At 35.0% G+C, this 20,881-nt stretch overlaps 1 long non-coding RNA gene across 1 annotated transcript in view; it reads right to left on the bottom strand.

Moving 5' to 3' along the window:
- Positions 1 to 20,051: 20,051 nt before the first annotated feature.
- The window catches only part of LOC109341158, a 2,587-nt gene continuing 1,757 nt past the window's right edge, over positions 20,052 to 20,881 (bottom strand). Inside the window, exon 3 of the long non-coding RNA XR_002106907.1 lies at positions 20,052 to 20,062. This is a non-coding gene — a long non-coding RNA (uncharacterized LOC109341158). The remainder of the gene's footprint in view (positions 20,063 to 20,881) is intronic.

The following is a 20,881-nucleotide window of genomic DNA, read 5'->3' as shown; positions in this document are numbered from 1 at the left end:
GGGATGCTTGAAATATGTTATTTTGCTAGTCCCACATTGTCTAGTATTGGAATATAGTAGAGTAACTAATGTTATATTATTAGACTCAAGTCCCTTGTTATAATGTGCGCCAAATATAAGCACCAAATAGAAACACCTGGGCAGGTGGGCCCATGGGTGTGCTATGGTTTATAATCTTTATTCTCTAATAATATTTTGGTAGCCGCTCAACACTCCTAGGGATGTAGGCACAATTGGGCGAACCCCGTTACCAAATTCTCTTGTCTTCTTCACTTCTATTTATTCTATGCCTTTATTTGATTGTTTATGGTCAATGTTGCGCAACGATCACTTCTGTTGCGCAATGATCGCTTCTATTGTACCAACAATACCCATCTTGGTCAACAATTGTATGTTGTTGGAAATTTTTTGGATAGTACTTCATGCACTTTCCATTGTTCATACAAGGTGATTTAATGTATGCACTTCCACAAGGACCATCAACCATATGAGACTTAACCAATTCATATAGTTGTTAATCTTTAATGGCATTTGGTATTTTAGCTGTAATTATCTTATCTATGTCTTTTGTCAATGGGTACTTCGAAGACGGATGTAAGAATAATAGAATATGAGCATAAGACAATCCCCTTTTCCGAAACTCTATTGTGTACATATCTGCAATGTAAAAAAATGATACATTCAAAATGTTATTAATATGGATGACAATACAAATTTAAATAATAAGAAATAAAAAAATGTGTTTAGGGAAAACCAACAATGCTACAAATTTGTCTACCTCCATTAAGTTTGTCTTCCTCCATCATACAATAACCATCAACGAGAAATTGTTGAAATAATATCCTTGACCTTAATAGTGTTTGTGCCTCTCCTTTTCTACCTTGCAAACGAAAACACATCCCATCTTTAATAGTAGATCTATTTCTTTTGTATTGCCTAGAACATCTATAGTTGTAGCATACATCATGTCTGTATCCATACTCACCATAAAGAAATAGAAGAGGATATTGATAACCAAGATAACTTGTGTGTAACTCATTTATCATTTAAGTTTACCACTTAGTTTTCGAAAACTATGTCTCTCCTTGAAGGATTATCAACATCACCAACAATAGTAGCAGCTACTTCAGAAACAGTTGGGAGGTTATAAATTCTACCATCGGAAATCAACTTGAGCTTAAGGTCACCAATCACTGAATGTTCGTAAAGCTCCTTGGCCATCCTGAATGATTTAACATGTATATGATGTTTATCCAACATCGTAAACAATGCAAACAAAATTTGTTGGTGCAATTGCCCATCATTCCTATAAGAAAGAACATTTTGTATTACACCTCATTCAAAAGTTTAAACATGTATAATTGGTTACATTATAAGTACAATAATAAAACATACCTTAATCCTACAAGCCTATCTTTTATTTCATTCTCTATGTCATATATGTAGAGTTGTGCAAACTTGGGACTATTTCCAGGCATTAGCAACAAACTAACAATTAGATGACATGTTTGACCTTGTATTATAAATGAAGGTCGGCCTCTTCCATCATTGAAGGACTTGTCGATTTTTGCTCTTGGGATGTGAAAACAAACATCATATTATAGGCTCTAATATATCGTTGATGGTTCTTGTTGTCATTTGAGTTGTTATCAAATAAAAAATGTTGTAATGTAAGAGGAGGAGGAGGCATCAATAATGGAAGTTGAATTTTTCCAACACTACAACATAGTTGGAATTTAGGATTTTTTTCGAGTTTTCAGTTTCTCTATCCTTTGCTCCACAATAACAACATTCATATAGGGTCACCAATATCAAAATATCCTGTAAATAGAATAAGAATAAATATTATACAAATGCAAACTACTTAACAAAGACGAGCTTTGGATTATTACATGTGCTTTCTTGAGTTTCTTCTATTGGGCTATCGCTTGCACATGTATCATCTTCCTATGATATACTTTGGTTATCATCTATATTTACCAAAAATATAAATACATTATTATTTATGAAAAAAATAAATATCAATGATCTAATTTAAAGACAATTTATGTAAAAAAAATATAAGTAAAGGTAGTTTATTATTACCATGAACAACACTTATGTCACCATCTACAGAATTATCAACTGATACAATATACGAAGATTCATAAATATTATCTGTAATAGTATGTCATACATACTTCAAAGGTTGTAGCAATTATTTGTGTATGTGTGCTAGGATTGACACAAAAACATGACCCAATTAATGATGCCATAGAGGCATGAGCATTGTTTTGATGGTTGTCTTGTACTTCATAGAACTTACTAAACAAATCAAAATTCATTAATGACCTTTGGATTGCACTCATTTTAGATAGTGTGAAAACCTAATTTTGTCTACTCCAAAAATACTTTAAAATCAATTTTTTCATAAATAAATCTTTGAATCTTTGAAGATTTGCTTTCATAAAAAATTGATCATCAAATAAATTAAAGAATGCAATATGGAAGATGCAAACCATATCAAATTAAATAATTTTCATATCAATTTGATTAGGTTGCATGAATTGCTTTGATAATAATTAAATCTTTAAAGATTCAACTTCATTCAACGATTGCAATCTCAAAATTTGTGAATCAAATCAAATAAATTCAATATTAATATAGTTAGGGTTGCAAATTTAAGCAAGAATAGCAATCAGAATAAGTTAATAATAACAATTGACATTTTTGTTTTTAGGGGTTATTATTGACCACATAATAACTTAGTATCAACCAAATTTTCGTTTTTATATTTAAACAAAATTTGAAAATGGTTTTAAGTGAATTAAAGATCAATTATTAGTCTTTCTATCGAGGGAAATTCCTATTTAAAAGATCACATGTCAATTCCCCTCTCTAATTTTGTTTTCTTAATTAAATAAAAAGGACACTAAATGTATCTTTGTGTACTAGTGGTGTAAGACCTTACTGGATCTTCAAGGTCATGAGTTCGATTCATGAGAAAGATACTTGTTGGGATGGACAGCCACGAACCCGAAAGGGATTAGTTCCTTACCCAAAAAGGTGAAGAGATACCCTTAGTAGTATAATTTTTTTATCTTTTTATGATTCTCTATAATTCAAATGGTTGTTTTTCACCAAATGGTAGATAATACGATAATTCTAGAATTTCGTAGTAACACTATAAAATTTATGCCAAAAAAAAAAGAGTTCCCCATTCTATTAAGTTTTTAAGGTCAACTAGTTATTTTCTACTCACTTTGGGGTGTTAGGATAATTTTTAAGCTTTATAAAAACTATTAAATTTTTTTATCACAAAATGATATTTTTTAGGTGTACATGAAAAAAAATAACTATTTCGGACTTGTGAATTTATTGTGATATTGAAATTCGAATTTCAATATTAATAATATAAAGAGGTGTTGGAATATAAATTTTATAGTAAGTGATGAAATTCCTTTCAAAAGGATAGAAATCATACAATTAAAGACAAATGCCTAATACTTCATAATGAGTTATAATCACCTTTCCAAAGGCTATAACACAAAAATGTACCTCTCCCCATTTTACATACTCTTGTGGATTTCATTGTTTTAGAGAGATTCACCTTCCCTCTAATCTCATACAAACAAACTCAGCACAAAAAAACAAATTATGCTTCTTCTATTTCCACCTCCCAGCAACTAACTCTTCTAAAATTCCACAGCTTCCTTCAAAAACCAAACACACACTCACACATCACGCATTATTATAGCAACGAGTCTCTGCAAAAACCACTCTTCACCCTTCAACTTTATCACCAATCATTTTCATTCCATTCATCAACCGCCACCAACCCTACTTTTTTCTATGAATATTACACAAGCCATACTCATACAAAGTTATACACACAACCCCTTTAACTATAGATCAAAGTGTCCTCCCATGGACGCAATGTAGGTAATGCATGATGAGGATCCACACAACCTTCCGATCTTAGTCGGCATTTCAATCATTTTTTAGGCAGTAAGTACAATACATTTTGTCATTACATCTATTTATTCATTTATGTTAAATAATCACAACAATAATTTCATTAGTATATCAATGAGAATTCATTGACAGCACAATTTGTAATATGTATTGTTAATTGGCATTTTAGTAAAAGGAAATTCTTTTTTATATTATAGTAACTGATACATTAAGGTTAAATAGTTTATGTAAAATTTCAAAATTTTTTATTAAACACTAAAAGCTTTTACAAAAACCGAATTGGAATGTAGTTTACCTTTGATTTATTCTCCAATGGTGAATCACAAATGTAAAAGGAGAAGAGGAAGATGTTGAAGACTATTGCCCTTTGTTTGTGAAGATTTGTTTGGCTACTTTCTCTACTCTTTTTTTTCTATACCTTTGTTTCCGCTTTTTATTTGAGGGGGAAATGACTTGCTTGAGAGATGATATTGTTATTGGTATTGCATAATAAATAACTATTACACTTCAATTTCTTTACTTTGTCATAACTTCATTCCTAATCATTAGTAGGTGAGTTTCTTATTTCACCCAGTTTTGATTTTTTTTTTAAATTCTCTGATTGTTGGGCTTTTCATTTAGCAGGGAAACAAATTGTTTTACTTTGTTTTTGCCTTTGTTGTCCACCTACTCTAACCTCTGTTGGGATTTTGATGATGAATCGAAATTGAATTAACAAATGTATGAGAAGCAAGTTTATGAATGTACTCATTTTTGTTTCACATTAAAACTACTGAATTTACATTTTACAAATAATACTACTTTAAAATACGTTTTTAAACACCATATTTAGCTTTGGTTTATACTTGAATGGTGAGATTTTTTCAAAATAAATTCAGGTTTCTTTTCCATCATTCTATAACCTGACATTGTTGAAATAATATTTATAAGTTACGACATTTCTAAGTATGGTAGCATTTCATAACCATAACCATTGTCACCCACATTGATATAGTAACTTAAGGAGAAATGAATAACATAAATGTGAAAATTCAATTACACTCAACCATTACATTGTGAAATCCCAAAATAACAGTAACCAAACACCAACATATTTAACACAGAATTAAAGTAAAGCCCACATTGCTGACATGCTTAACACTCTTCATAGAAGATATTTGTGCAAACATAAGATCTTGGACATCCTCAAACAGGAAATTAGAGTCAGGCCTCTTCATAGGAGTCACATATGCTAGATAATCGGGATCATAATCAGCACAACCTGATAATGAATGCTATGTAATTTCTTTTCTCCATATGAATGAATGTTAAGCATTATCCACTAAATAAAACATGTAAGATAGGTCAATTTTTATAACATTGGTTTACACATTCAAACCCATCATCTTCCTTGGCTATTTTAGCAGTAGTTTTTCCCTTCTCATCAGTCCTTGTGTCCTACATATATTTTGACAATCAATTTTTTTATATTGGAAGACAATGCAAGAACAAGTTAGTTTTTATAAACAAAAACAAAATTACAATATCTGATATAATTATGTCCAATAAGCATGCAATAAGTTGGAGTCCTCTGAAACTTGTACCAACACTTTTGAAACCATATCATCCACAGCTTGTGGAAGTTCACCCTCCTAGATAGAAAACAAAGCTAAAAGTAAATAATCACAAACTTCAATGAATCAATAAATACATGTGCATTGAATTAGATTAAATATTACTGATATCAAAAGTTCTTGAAAGTCAGCAGTGGGTTGTTTTATCAATTGCTCGCACTCACGGTTCCATAACACAAACTTCATGGTGTCATTACTGTAGCTAACCAGAACATCTACCATATACCTCCATCAAGGAATGTTAGCTTATCAATAGAATAAAGATATGTACACTGTTAATAAATAAATACATCATCTTCAAACAATACAACTTGTATATCTTGCGGCAACTTCTTGTAAGTACTTTATGTAGAAAATTCCTTATGATTGGCGAAATACTAATCCTAGGATCTTGAATCTCATGATTCACACACATATATATATATAAAACAATTATACAAGATCATATATGAATCCATGTTCTCCGATCTACTCCTTTGATATATTTTTCCAGAGAGTTTTGGTACGATGGTCTTCCTTAACCAAATCTTAATTCCTTTTGGGACCTTCATTTTCTCTCTAATGGAGAGATGTAAAAACTATTTATGATTTGTTGTATTGGTGTTGGAATGCTTGATATATGTTATTGTGTTAGTCCCACATTGTCTAGTATTAGAATAGAATAGAGTAACCAATGTTATATATTGGACTCAAGTCCCTTGTTATAATGTGCATCAGATATAAGCACCAAATAGAAATACATCATGGGCAGGTGGGCCCATGGGTGTGCTAGGGTTTGTAATCCTTATTCTCTAATAATATCGTGGTAGCCGCTTAGCGCTTCCGGTGACGTAGGCACAATTGGCCGAACCCCGTTAACAAATTCTCTTGTTTCTTCTCTTTTATTTATTCTATGCACATTATTTGATTGCTTGTGGCCAACATTGCGCAACGATCGCTTCTGCTGCACCAACAATTGGTATCAGAGCCAATTAGTAGATGACTCTTAACCCAGACATCAGATAATGGCTAAAGAGGGTGGCTAAAGAGGGTGAAGGTGTGATGGCTAGACAAGGTGCATCAAAGATAATGGCAAAGATATAATAGATGAGTTGAAGGATAAGGAAACATGGTAGAATAGTGGTGTGGGTGATGTATGTGTTGATCCAGAACCACATAAGTTCATGTATTGGGTTAGGATCAAGGTGGAGATAGGGACTCATGTGATGAGTTTAACCTAGAGACAGATGCTGACAATATCTCTCTAGATATTGAGAGAATATTCTCATTTGATATGAGAAGTGGAATATCCTAATGGCGTGTCTGAGACGTCATAGTGAAAGATGTTAATTGTTAGCAAATCCGCAAAAGCACATAGGCGCTGACTGACTGCGATGTAAGGTGTAACATGGGCATTGACTTTGATGCAAGTTGTAACACGAGCATTGGTAGAGATGCAGGGTGTGACATGGGCATTGGCTTGGATGCAAGGATGTGCACAAACATTGATTAGCATTGACGCAAGGTGTCTATTATGGGTATACTCCTTATGGTGGAGTATGATAGTTCTTTTGAACTAGGATTGTTGGAGTAGACAATGGTGATAGCGGTTGAGGCTTTCCAAGGAAGCTCCAAAGTTCAGTTTGACTGAGTATTGAATAGGACGATTGTTGGTGAAATTTTGTGTAGATGTTCCAATATATCGAAAGACTTCCTAGTAATAGGTGGTTAGGCGGCGTGTTCCATTTGATGATGATACGAGAAGCTGCACTACAAGTTTGGAGAGCTAGGCTCTTGGTAACATCGTCAAGGATACTCAGAAGGTCTATGCTATAGGGGAGCAGTTAAAGAGAATTAGACATTGAACAAGGTGGAGTCATATATTCGCTAGGGTGAAGATTCTTCTGTAGATTTCCTAAGGAGCGAGATATTCGTCTATTTCAATCAAGATGCAGATTGTTAGGATGCTTGAAATATGTTATTGTGCTAGTCCCACATTGTCTAGTATTGGAATAGAATAGAGTAATCAATGTTATATATTGGACTCAAGTACCTTGTTATAATGTGCATCAGATATAAGCACCAAATAAAAACACCCCATGGGCTGGTGGGCCTATGAGTGTGCTAGGGTTTGTAATCATTATTCTCTAATAATATCTTGGTACCCGCTTAATGCTCCCGAGGATGTGGGCACAATTGGCTGAACCCCGTTAACAAATTCTCTTATTTCTTCTCTTCTATTTATTTTATGCACATTATTTGATTGCTTGTGACCAACGCTACGCAAGGATCGCTTCCGTTGTACCAACAATTGGGGACTACAATTGTTCCTTATGCGTTAACTTATAGGGTTCCCGTTATCCATATAGGTCAACTGTTTGGGTATCCACTCATTAAGCCAATATATATTATCAGTTTGAGAAGTCTTATAGGTTGTCAGTAATTAGATCACTTGTTTTATAACCCAAAAATAAATAGCCGATATAATTGTATTAAATATATGATATCCACCTTAATTAGAACAATCTTTCACTGGGACTTCATATTTTCCTAAAACAATTATATCAGACATTCTTTAGGCGCACATTCGTATGCTATTTATATTTGGATTTCTCCTAAATACAATATGGTTCATCTCATATATCAACTTTGGAACTACCACGACTTCCATCACATTCAAGTGTGACTCGACCACGATGATCACCATTTAATATATTTAATGACATAGATCAAATATGGATGAGCGACATGGAAATTTCATGCAATGTGATCTCAAACATGTCTATTTTCAACTGACCATTCTTTATTCTTTAGTGAGTTCAATCCAAAGTCTTTAATTGCAACACAATAGTTACAATGCACAAGTTCAATATATCAATAAACCATCAACTTTGTGAACACCCATTTTTGTCCGGCCCTGAAAAAGTCCAAAACATTTTTCCAAAAAATTAAACAAATAATATTAAATAGGAAAGTCGAATCAATGTTGTCAAGGTTCCTAAATCTAAGTAATTAGATTAACCAAAATTCAAAAATAATAAAAATAAACATGTTGTGTTAAGGTTCTTACACCTAAGTGATTAGGTTAACTAAAATTCAAATCTAAAGTGACTTCATTTTATTTATTTTAGTATTTTTCGAAATTATGATATTAAATTAATAAAAATAATTAAAACTATTTTTATGGATTTTTTATAATTATTTTCGAATTTAATAAAATAGTTAAATAAAATATGCTTGTAATATGCTTTAGAACCTTCCATTTTATTTTCAGAAAAATAAAAATAAAAATAAAGTCAAGTGATCAAATTTGTTAAATAAGATTAAGCTCCTAAAAGTGTGTTGAAATTGAAATTAAAGATGAAGTGGTTAACTTAATCTTAGGATTTAGTTTATTAGTATTTTGCTGTAAATAACATAGCATAGGTCACTAAAAAGGATACAAGAAAACAATTCCAAAAAAAGGATACACAAAAACTGCAAAGAAAAAAATATTCAAAGAAAAGTAGTCCCACAATTTTGAGAGTTGCGATTCGGTGAGGTTGATTTCTTTATTAGGGTTGTGCAACTCCTTTTATTGTCCGTAACGCTGCTGCACATGGCGTCGTAGTCAACTGGTCAATAGTTCCAGCAGCCACGACCAATCATACGACAACACCAAGGCAGGTTCATTCCTCCTTGTGTGGTCGCTGATATAGAGGACCTACACTCCCTCTCCTAGCGAGTGATTAGGTGTGATCAAGCCTAGCCCTGGAACAGTGCACCCTCCGTTCCACCAATGAAGTCGCGACACACATTACAGTCCACGTGCAACGCGCCACACCACATCTACGCCTCCATAACATCATGGGATTTATTATTCGTGAGTGCACCATTACATACCGTGCACCCCAAATCCAATCAACACCACTCTGACACGTGTACACATCTAGCACTACCTTATACACAACCAATCGCGATGTGACACGTGGCTCATCTAGGTCAACTTCTTTGTTCCATGACACACTGTATCATATCTCCCTCAGGTTTCATTTTATTTATTTATTTCGTTTTCTTTATATTAATTCATAGTATTGTTGCACTATTAAACAATAATCACTAAGCAAATAAAAACACAATTGTACTGTAATCTGCCTTCTTCTTGATTATATCCTTTGGCAACCAAACGTGTCTTATTATGTATAATCAAACTAGACACGTCTAGTTTATTTTTAAAGACCCATTTTCTGCCTATTATGGGATTATCTTTCGGTTTCGGGACCAAGTCCCATATGTTATTTCGCTCGAACTGGTTTAGATCATTTTTCATAGCTATTCCCAAGTGTTCATCCTCTAAGGCCTCATCGATGGTCTTAGGCTCGACCTAAGACACAAATGCTACAAAATTACAAAAATTTCTAAGCGAGTTTCGGGTTACCATTCCCGATGAGATATCACCTATGACCTTGTCGAGCGGATGATCCTTCTTTGTCTTACACACCATATGCACTTCTTGATGAACTGCATTTATCTCCTGATCATCCTGAACCTCGTTCTCATTCTCCATGTTCTTTGTGTATGCGGTTTCTAGTGCACATGAAACATCATCACACACAATCTTCTTCTTCTCTTTCGAAGAAGATTCATTAAATTTTACATGGATAGACTCTTCAATTTGCATAGTATATTTATTATAGACTCGATATGCTTTACTACGTATGGAGTACCCTAGAAAAATTCTCTCGTCACCTTTCGAATCAAATTTTCCTACTAATCTTTTACCGTTATTTAATATGAAGCATTTACATCCAAAGGCATACAAGTGAGAAATATTGGGTTTTCTGCCTTTTAACAATTCATATGGCGTTTTTAAGAGTGTAGGCCTAAGTAGTACTCGATTGATTGAATAGCAAGCAGTATGCACCGCAACGACCCAAAAATATTTCGGGACCTTGCTTTCATTTAGCATTGTCCTAACTAGCTCCTCTAAAACTCAATTTTTCCTCTCAAGAACTCCATTTTCTTGAGGGGTTCGAGGAGCCGAGAACTGATGTAGGATCTCATGTTTTTCGCAAAACTTATTAAATAGGTGGTTTTCAAATTCTCCACCATGATCGTTGCGAATATAGACAACTTTATGGTCAAATTGGTTTTGAAGTTGTTTGGCCAAATTTTTAAAAGACTTGAAAGCATCGCTTTTTAGAGAGAGAAGCAGAGTCCATGTATATATAGAGTAATCATTGACAATTACAAGTGCATAGTACCTACCACCAAAGCTTAGTATTTGTGATGGTCCAAATAGATCCATATGGAGTAACTCCAAGGGTCTAGTTGTGGATATCACGTTCTTAGTTAAAAATGAACTTTTCACTTGTTTACACTTTTGACAAGTGTTACAAGAATATTTTGATTTGAAATCAAACTTTGGTAATCCTACTAAAAAATCATGTGATGGCTAGATGTTTTAGATGGACATGCACTTCTCGTCTATGCCATAGCCAGATGTCACTCTCTATAGTGATAAAACAGTTTGAAAACAGAATGGTGACATTATCCAAGTTGATCATATAAATGTTACTTATTCACTGCACTATAAACTTAACATTATTATTTATCCCATCACGAATGATGCAACAGTTTGAGTCAAAAGATACCTTGTTTCCTTTATCCCACAACTGGCCAATGCTTAGCAGATTGTGCTCTAGTCCTTCGATGTATAACATGTTATCTATTACAGCTTGTGAAGCATTTCCAATTCGCCCAACTCCTAGTATCATTACTCTGTTGTTATCTTCATACATGACATAACCTTTACCGTTTAGTGAGAGATCTAGGAACTTCGATCTGTCACCTGTCATATGCCTTGAACATCCACTATCTAAGTACTAATGTTGTCCTTGAGTTCTAAGGCATACCTCACTTATGTCATCCGGATCGCTTGTGCTGCCAATTTCATGAGTGTTAGCCATTAAGCACAATTTGGCGGTCTCATCTTCATTATATGTGCTACTCGTCGTCTCGTCCTCTAGAACATCCCATACAATGTAAGCCTTCTTAGATTTGAAGTCTTGGGGGTTGCTTTTATCGTGTTCAACCTTTTTGAGGTGACTCAGGCATTTGTATTTCATATGGCCCGGTTTGTCACACTCATGGCATATGAGATGATCTTCGGGAGTTTTGCCATGTCTGGTTGAATCGGTTACCTCCTTCTTTTGAAATCGCTTAAATCCTCCTTATTTCTTGAGAAACTTGCCAAACTTTCTAACTAGAAGATTTAATGTTTCATCATCTAGTTCAGACTCTGAATCATCATCGTCTCTCTCTTCTTGTGATTGTGAAGATGTAGCTTTCATAAAGATGCCCTTTTTCTTTCGGTCTGAATCTTCATGCATTGTTAAGCGGCTCAACTCTATTTCGTGTTCTTGGAGCTTGCCAAAGAGAGTTGCTAGTGGCATAGTGTCTAAGTCTTTTGACTCTATAATTGTTGTTTCTATTTTGGGCACAAATTACATAATTTTGGTCGAGTTACTTTGCACACTAGAATGTGCGGATTACAACTCTAAATTCGGCTCTAATCACCCGTGACAGAAAGATCTCACAAACACAACCCTAAGACCTAATTATGAAATCATGCAAGGAGTATTTTCAATTGAATGAAAAATGATTTTGCGCAATGAAAATATTTTCTCTTTTTTCTCTCTATTCTCTCTTTTCACTCTTGAAGCTCATGCAAGAAAACTCAAATATATATCACGATAGCTTTGAAACTTTTTAGCATAGTGAATCTTTGATTCTCTCTATCTCTCATATATTTTTCGGTTCTTGCTTAATGAAGGTGAAAAATCTGTTTTAAAAACGAAATGAATTCTGTTTCAAAATACCAGAATTAGCGCATAACTAATATAACAGATGTTAATCAATTAAATGGCCACGTTAATCGATTAATGGGTTCTTTAAAAACAGGTTTTCAGTGATGGCTTAATCGATTAAAATTGTGCTTAATCAATTAACAAGCAGAAATCCTGGGAGGTTACATTCTGTAACTCCATTTAATTGATTATGATTTTCCTTAATCGATTAAGGATTTCTTGCAGGATTTAATCGATTACCAACTAGGTTAATGGATTAAAAACACTTAAAAATGGTTTTTCTTTTTATGCGGTAAATACCCTATATGATGAATGAACATGAAACATGATTTTTAGAAAGAATAAAGCCTTTAAGTACACAATCATGAATGTATGTATACAAATGCATGAATGTCATTTATCATATATATGTATGATGATGTTATGCCTCATTCTATAAGATTTTCCATTTTAGAATTTTTGTGAGACACTTCCATCTTGGGTTTACCTAACCTAAGACTTAATACTAGGCAATCAACTTAGAACTCTAGAATATAAAAAGCAATCATAGACTCTATGATGTGGCCCTTGAGTTCTTGGTGTGTTGTTTGTTGAGATGTCCAAGTCTCCAAGCTTTCACATTATACCTTGTCTTCATCAAAACTTCTTAGATCGGTTATAATGGCATCCTTTGATTATTTTCCATTTCAACTTCTTCAGTTGAGATACGTGAAACACGTCATGAAGATTGGACAGTGATGGGGGTAAAGTTATCCTATATGCTACTGGTCCAACTCTATCCTTGACTTGATAAGGTCTGATGAATCGCGGGGTTAACTTCTTGACCTTCATTACCCTGCCAATTCATATAGTTGGCCTTACTCTTAGAAAAATATGATCACCTACTTGAAACTCTAGCGGTTTTCTTCGCTTGTCATAGTAACTCTTCGACAACTCTGCGTTGCTCTGAGTTTATCCCTTATCATTTTTACCTTGTCCGTAGTTTCTTGTACCATTTCTGGTCCTACAACTGTCTTCTCACCCACTTCATTTCAACATAACGGGGTCCGACATCTCCTTTTGTATAAGGCTTCATACGGAGGAATATCTATGCTAGAGTGATAGCTGTTGTTATAAGTGAACTCGATTAATGGAAGAAGTTTATCCCAACTTCCTTATTGCTCTAGTAAACATGCTTTCATCAAGTCTTCTAGTGACTGGATGGTCCTTTCCGATTACCCATCGGTTTGTGGATGATAAGCTGAACTTATTTTCGACTTCGACCCTAATGCCTGATGTAGACTTTGCCAAAATCCGAAAGTAAATCTGGGGTCGCGATCAGAGACGATGCTCAAAGGCACTTCGTGAAGTCGCACAACTTCCTTGATGTATATTTGAGTCAGTCTTTATAGGGAGTATTTGATGTTCACCGGAATAAAATGAGACAATTTCGTCAGTCTATCCACTATTACCCATATTGTGTCATGACATGCAGAAGTTTTCGGTAGTCCTGATACAAAATCCATAGCAATCCTGTTCTGTTTCAATTGAGGTATATTTAAGGGTTTCAATTCCCATCCAGGTCTTTTATGTTCTAGCTTCGCTTTTGACAGGTTAATCGATTAAATGTATGTCATAATCGATTAACACATACAAAACAACAAGATGCAGAATGGCTTCTTGCACAACAAATTACCAAGGTTCAAGAACAGATAAAGCAGATATTTTTATATATAATTAAACTAGATACAACAACCTAATAGTATCCAAAATATCAGCCAACATTATGCAATAATAAGACTTGAAATGTAAAGAGATAAGGGATAGAAAAAGTCTGCAACAAGGAATTTTATCCTAATTCATTTGCGAGTCCACTTGAAAACTACATACAGGCCTCCCCTTCTAATCTCAGGAGATTTTTCTTCACTAATATTGAACAGAATGTCTAGTTACATGCAAACTTCCAATACAATACTTAGATGCTCCTTTCTTGAATCCAAGAACCCACTTTATTGGTTTGAGTCTCTCAATCGCCTAAGAAAACCTTTCTTGCAATCTAGCTCCAGCCAAGAACTCGTTCTAAACTCAAGACCTCTAAGTCTTGGTGAAGACACACCAAATCTCTTAGATGATAAGACACCAAGAGACAAATTCCCTTATTACAAAAACAGTATACAAAACAGAATTTTATAAAACACATTTTGCTCAAAATATTACAATTAAAACTCAACTAAAACCCGTATATAAAACTCATAAGATAATATGAATATGTATGAGTTTATGAAAATTCACAACACGTAATTTCTACCCTAAAATTCTCTTAAAGAAATGCAAGAAAATATGCAAGAAAAGATAGGAATGTTTAACATATAAACCACATGAAATATGATGACAATTAAAGCCTAAGCATGGTACTATCTCTCACTATCTCACAATGCATTTCACTCTACCTATATGACACAATTAAGGACGAAAATATGCACCTAGCAATTTCTAAAAATGAATGATATGATGTGGTACATGATCTGAAAACACAATTTTTATAGAAAACATTTCTGAGTCTTATTTAATCGATTAAGTACCCATTTAATTGATTAATGAGTTGTTGGGAATAACTGTTTTCTGGTTTTCAGTTATTTGTCGGAACTGTAATCACGTTAATCGATTAACTGACACATTTTCAGCTTATTGATTAAATGGTAAATAACTTATATGTTATGCTTATCAACTATACATGTTTCACCAATATATTAAGCCTAATATGCACAAGTAACATGTATGTTTAATGCATGAATACATAATGATCTAGATGGAATGTCTCATGTAAATGAAATGATTACTTTTAATACTTGTGAGAATTATATCTAGGTTTACCTAACCTAGACTTACTATCTAAGGCACACATCTTAGACTTCTAAACATAACTCTATTAAAGAACCTAGTCTATATATGAAACCCTTGAGTCCACGGCATGTTTATTTTTTGAATCATCTTCAAGCTTTCACTAAGTCCTTGTCTTCATCAAAACATAGGCAAAATCCAATAGTGCTCTAATTGACAATTTGCACTTTCATAAACAGGTCATCGCATACTCCGTCACATCTTTCTTTAATCTTGGCCACCAAAACATCTTTTTCAAGTCTCGATACATTTTGGTAGCTCCTGGATGGAAACTCAATTTACTCTTATGGGCTTCATCAAGGGTTAACCTTCTTAATTCCTTCTCTTTAGGTATGCAGATTCTATTTTGGAACTTAACAATTTTATCTATTCCCTTCTGAATTTCTGGTCTTCTTCCTTGTTCTGCTAGGGATCTTTGATGCTGAATTTCTTGATCAGTATCATGTAGCCTCCTTATTTGATCCAAGAACTAATTGGTGATTTTCATCATTGCCAAAATCATTTTATCCCTTAGTAGACAGACATCCATATTCATATGTTTGAAATCTTCTATTAATTCCAATTCTCTAACCATCATTGTTGCCACATGTAATGATTTCCGGCTTAGCACATCGGCTATCACATTTGCTATTCCAGGATGATATTGTAGGTCAAAATCATAGTCCTTTAGGAATTCAACCCATCTACATTGTCTCATATTTAGTTCATTTTGATCGAACAAATACTTTAGGCTCTTGTGCTCATTGAATACTTCAAACTTCGATCCATGCAGATAGTGTTTTCATATTTTCAAAGCAAACACTACTGCTTCCAATTCTAAATCATGGGTAGGGTAATTCTCTTCATGTCGAGATGCATAAGCAACTACTCTTTTATCTTGCTTTAAGACACATCCTAGACCCTGTTTGGAAGCATCACAATAAACTTTGAATCCCCCATTTGGATCTAGAAGTATAAGAACCGGGGATGAAGTTAATCTCTTCTTCAATTCTTGGAAGCTATTCTCACACTGAGATGACCATTCAAAATTTTGTCCCTTTCGAGTCAACTTAGTCAGCAGCAAAGCCAACATAGAAAAACATTTGATGAATCGTCTATAACAGCCTGCTAATCTGAGGAAGCTTCTAATCTCTGTCACAATTTGAGATCTTTCCCATTACAGTTATAAGTTTTCCATTTTCCATGTCTGAATGGTTGGTAGGTGTTCCTAGGAATTCTACGGTCTTGTCTCGACAATTTAGTGACACATTGTTGTATGACATCCAATCCATTCCTAATATCACATCTAATTGTGATAAGGGTAGGCAAATCAGGTTTACTATAAAAGTTCTTCCTTGAATCACAGTTGGGCATTGCATACATGCTTTGGAAGTCATCATTAAAGTCTTCATAGGCGTTTCTACGACTAGTTTGTACGGTAGAAGAGTGATCTTTAATCCTACTCGTTGTATGCAATTATATGCTATGAAAGAATGTGTAGCTCCCGAATCATACAGAACCATAGAGAGAATTCCATGTATCAGACACTTACCTTGTATAAGTTCTGGCGATTCCTTCGCTTCGACTCCAGTCATGGCGAAAACTTTTCCATGTTTGGTTGGTTTCTCTGTGGTTGGTTTAATTGATGACGAGTCCGTGTTCCTATGAGACGCCACCGAGCATTCATAGCGGAAGTGTCTAGACTGTCCACACTTGAAACATTCATCATTTGGGGTCGGAAATCTTGGTCTGTAATGAAGTTTGTTGCAGGTTAGGCATTTGGGTGGTCTTTCACCTAAGTTAGTACTTGGTTTCTGTCGTAGAGCCTTTTTACTCAGTCCTTGATTGTCAGATGGGGGTCGATATAGTTTTCGAGGATGCTGAGGTTTATTGCCTTTAGGGTGATTAGTCGCTAGGTGCTTTGGTATTTGTAGACGCTTGAAATATGCTTAATGTTCTATCATATCCTTTTCATAGACTCTGCACTTGTTAACCAATGTAGGGATATGGAAAATTTCTTGAAAACTCACTACTGGCTTCAATTCCGGTTTAAGTCCATTTTCAAAGTGAATGCACTTGAACCTTTCATTCTCGACTTGTTGAAAATACCTTGAAAACTTTGATTATTCTTCGAATTTGGCGGCATATTTGCCAACTATCATGTTCCGTTGCTTAAGTTCTAGGGATTCTATTTCCTTTCTTTGGCGAACATCTTCGGGAAAGAACTTCTCGAGGAATTTTTCTCAAAAGGTCGTCCACGTAATTTACCTTCTTCCCTCTCCATTTGTGACTTGATATAATCCCACTGGTGTTCGGCTTCTCCAACTAACATATGAGGAGCTAGAATTACCTTTTGGGCTTCAGTGCTCTGCATGATCCTGAAGATTTTCTCAATGTCCTGAAGCCACTGGTATGCACCATCCGGATTAAATCGTCCTTAAAACTTAGGTGGCGTGTTCTTCAGAAATCGTTGTAGACACTTATACTCGATAGTGTTCTGATTTTCTGTCTCATTCATACTCTCGAGAATTGTTGCCATTCGATTCAACAATTCCTGAGTGTTAGCTTCATTCCTTCTTGCCATACTAACGCCATGCGTTCTGTATCAAATACAGTTAGAGACACACAACTAGAAGTGTGTAAGACCTATATATAGGCTAACATAATCAACTGCTCTGATACCACTAAAGTGTGACACCCTTCCTAGCGCAAAATAAAATTTTATATACAAGAACCACAATCTTGGTTAATTACACCTCGGAAATTGAACATAGGACATAGTTTTTTTCCTAGTATTCATTGAAATATAATATAAGTAGGTTATGTATAGATACATTTCAATAACAACATTCATGGATACATGGTTCCAAAATATAGTATAAGTCATCATATATATAAGTTTCATCACCAACACATCCACATCAATACTAATATAGTAAATACTATACTACAATGTTATACATACTACAATGTTATCTACACTATGCTATCTATACCACAAAATACTATACTACAATGTTATACATACCCAAACGACTATCACATCGGTCTCACCTCCTCACACTACTGCCCTCTTGCACTACCATCCTCTAAGTCCTCCTCTAGATCATCCTCATCACTATAAATGTATATTACGCCATTGCCAGTAGTAGGCTCGACGGGTGAGGGGGAGTACTCTGATGAAAGATATGATTGGGCCCTCTACCCGAGGCCACGGGCATCAACCATGTCATTGTGGCTCCGTCCGCACACCCTATGGGAAGGAGATCCCGAAGCGTACTTCGGAGTTTCCCTCACTGTGGGGGCAGGTGAATCAGAGTAACTCCTCGAAGGTGAGAGGCACTAACAACACTGGCATAATGAAATGGCCTAAGTCGTCTGAGGACGACTCCCCTAGACCATTGATGGTCCCATAGTGGGACGTCTCACCGAAGGTATCAGGACGCCTCATGATGGCTCAGCCCTATGGTTGAAGTGATGGGAGGAACCAAAAGAAAAATGAAGAGGACTATTAGGAGGAGGAACATACCTGATAGGAGTAGGAGGAGGTACCGGTCGTAACTCAAAGCCGTCTTGAATGTACATAACATATACCGCTGGCATGGTAGAGCGATCGGGGAGTGGTACTCTAAACCATGGTGAATAGGTGCTGCGAGCGTCTACGTCTCCCCGGAATACCACTCGATACCTTCCAACCTCAACCTCTCCGCGAGGGAGAGGTACTATCTCTATCACAGAAGGGGGATCCACGAAGAAAGGCCTGGAATCCATCACTACCTATAAGGGTGAGTTGGAGAGTAAGTATCTACATATACACAATCACATTAATATAATATAATATAAATGTATTAAAAATATTAAACAAAAGTCTGCAATAATCACATGTTTATCACAATCATATCAATGCACAATAATGTCATGATGGATGCATCATTTTTCTTTTCTTTTTCTTGAAATCGACGACAAGATGAATGCATGAAGAATTAGACTCCTAATAGGCCTTAATGCAATGAAAATAAAAAGGGTGCCAACACCGGTCCAAATTGACTAGTGCCATGCTATTCTTAGGAAGCGGGCATGATATACATCGGTCTGAATTGACTAGTGCCCACCATAGATGACTCATTGGCAAAACACCATGCACTCGGTAGCGTCAGAAACCCTTCGGTTACCCTGAACATGATACCTTGAAGGGGGTGATAGAGGTCACCATAGTTATCACAAAAAGGTTCCGTCGGCTCAGGGGAGCTACCCCTTCCCATAACAGCTCAACCTTTGTCCATAGTGTCCCCTCAACCAAGTCACACAGACTAGGTACCCCTCTGGGTTCTCAACACCTTTGATAATTTTGTGACTTCCTATATACTATACTGTGCATAAGTCGGTAAAGTCGTATAGATGCACCATACTCTTTATAAGTATACCTTTGGATTCGATTTCTTTAAGACTTCTGACATCATTGGGTAATCATCACATGTCAAAGTTTGATCTTTTATTATGAAAACTTTTTCATTTTAGGAAGGAGACTTAGTTTCGTAAAATTTGCAAGTGTATACTTTGCACTAAAAGAGAAGTCCTCCAACCCCTAGTTTAAGAATTGGATTTTTCATATCATATTATTTTTTTTATGTTTTACAAAATCGAAGTTCCTTTTCAATCCCTTCTTTGAATCCAAATTTATATGACAATGCTCACGATTATGTCATGCTGAAGAGATATGCAATCTTTCACTATTTTAATCACTATAGCATGCATCAGTTATTGAATATAGCAACGGAAAAATTACGTGGGAAGTGTAGTTTGACTACACTATCCCACGTTTGGGGCATGTTTTGATTTAATTACGGATTTGGTGTAGTTTTTATTGGATCTCGTGGACCACATCCACAATTTCACTAAAGTCGTGGACCATATCCATGACTTCCCAGCAAAGTCGGGGATACCATCCACGAGTCTCTTACAACGTGTCAGGTTCCTGTAAGTCGTGGACCAGGGACACGACTTTCATGGCAATGTCGTGGACCCTGTCCACGAGTTCCGTGAAATGTTGTGGATCCCGTACACGAGATCAAATTTGTGTCCTGGATCCACGAGTTCCAAAGTTATATATACGCCCCCACTCGGTGTAAACCACACTGAAGGAAGCAACTGTATGAAAAATCTGTAGGTTATTCTAATTGAAGAACTCTAAGTATTTAAGGTAACTAAAAATGCTTTAATTTTTTTCAGTTCATTTATTTTATATATTGTTACCTTTGTTTAAATGTAAATATGTTTATTTATATTTTACACTATGTTTTTTATATGTAGATGGCAATTATTAGAGATATTGTTAGTGATTTTAGTGATGAGGAGAACATTGAGCTTTGTGATGACGACGATGATGTTTAGATTATCACTACTGAACCAGTTAGTATAACATTTGATAGTCCTTCATCTTTTTTCGTTAACATTGATTATCAATCTAGACAAGATTTTCCATATAGAAGTACTCACATAAGTACTGATACAGATAATGATCTTTTTGTTGGTATGCAATTTGAATCAAAGGAAGCAACAATTAATGCTGTAAAAAAATTTCATATTAGAAATTCTGTTGATTACCTTGTGGATGAGTCTAGGCCAGAT

Source organism: Lupinus angustifolius, unplaced genomic scaffold, assembly GCF_001865875.1.
Source record: "Lupinus angustifolius cultivar Tanjil unplaced genomic scaffold, LupAngTanjil_v1.0 Scaffold_382, whole genome shotgun sequence".
In the NCBI taxonomy this organism is placed as follows: Eukaryota; Viridiplantae; Streptophyta; class Magnoliopsida; order Fabales; family Fabaceae; genus Lupinus; species Lupinus angustifolius.
This window is presented reverse-complemented; position numbering and strand designations above follow the sequence as displayed.